Here is a 988-nt window from a genome sequence, read left to right on the forward strand (position 1 = left end):
TAGTACAGTATAAAGTACTATATGTACCTCTGAGATGTAGTACAGTAAAAAGTACAACATGTACCTCTGAGATGTAGTACAGTAAAAAGTACAACATGTACCTCTGATATGTAGTACAGTATAAAGTACTTCTGAGATGTAGTGGAGAAAAGGGAAGTACTAAAGTAAAGTACCTCAGACGTTTACAGTACTCGAGTAAAAGTACTTAATTACATCTAATCACTGTTTGACATCACCAGCTGATAGATCTGATATCATTAAGCGACTAGTGATGTCTGAGTTATGAATTAATGGGGCTTTTATTTTGTAGTAAAAAGTCTCTTCCTGTTTCTCCTCTGAACTAAAAAGAAAAGTAACAGAAGAAGAATGTGAAGCTGGAGTCTCCCAGTGAAACCAGACTCTGGTGGTCCTGGACTCTGGTGGTCCAGACACAGCCCGGTTCAGAGAGGGTCTTTACCTGCTGAAGGTGGACCAGGTTCACGTGCTGTAGAGGATCCTGCTGGTTCCCTGAGACAGACGAACTCTACAGAGACAAACCGATTCAAGTTTAAACATTTCATCATCAACTGAACTCTGTGATTTGAACTAAACACGTGAACGTCACGTGAGGCTCACCTGAATCCTGGACAACAAACACCTGAACCTCCACGAGGAGCCCCGCTGGAAAACTTTGTTTTCTCTCTGTATTTGGAGGCGTTTTTAATTCGGAAACGCGGAAATGCGAGACGCGTTGACTGACGCTCTAACGTGACGTCATGACGCAGACAGTCAAAGATGGTTTTCTGAACAGAGGAGTCACTCGATGGAGAAAACAAACCCGCCATCATTTCGCTGTTAAACGTGGAGAATGAGATTTGATTGTGTGGTTGATAGTACAGTACACACATATATATATAAATATATATATGTCTATATATATGTATATATATATATATATGTATATATATATGTATATATATATGTATATGTATATATATATGTATATATA

The 988-nt window shown here is 38.8% G+C and overlaps 1 protein-coding gene across 2 annotated transcripts in view; it reads right to left on the reverse strand.

Annotated features, from left to right (window-relative positions):
- Nucleotides 1–814, reverse strand: part of LOC116379333 (barrier-to-autointegration factor-like) — a 2,541-nt gene extending 1,727 nt beyond the window's left edge. Inside the window, exons 1-2 of one of the 2 annotated variants that reach the window (XM_031841274.1) lie at nucleotides 616–812; nucleotides 458–523 (exon numbers count right to left, since the gene is read on the reverse strand). The gene's annotated coding sequence lies outside the window, so the exon portion shown is untranslated. Of the gene's footprint in view, nucleotides 1–457 lie in introns of both variants that reach the window. The other variant, XM_031841275.1, reaches the window with a different exon arrangement.
- Nucleotides 815–988: the final 174 nt, after the last annotated feature.

Source organism: Anarrhichthys ocellatus, unplaced genomic scaffold (genome assembly GCF_004355925.1).
Source record: "Anarrhichthys ocellatus isolate YVR2014 unplaced genomic scaffold, GSC_Weel_1.0 scaffold4124, whole genome shotgun sequence".
In the NCBI taxonomy this organism is placed as follows: Eukaryota; Metazoa; Chordata; class Actinopteri; order Perciformes; family Anarhichadidae; genus Anarrhichthys; species Anarrhichthys ocellatus.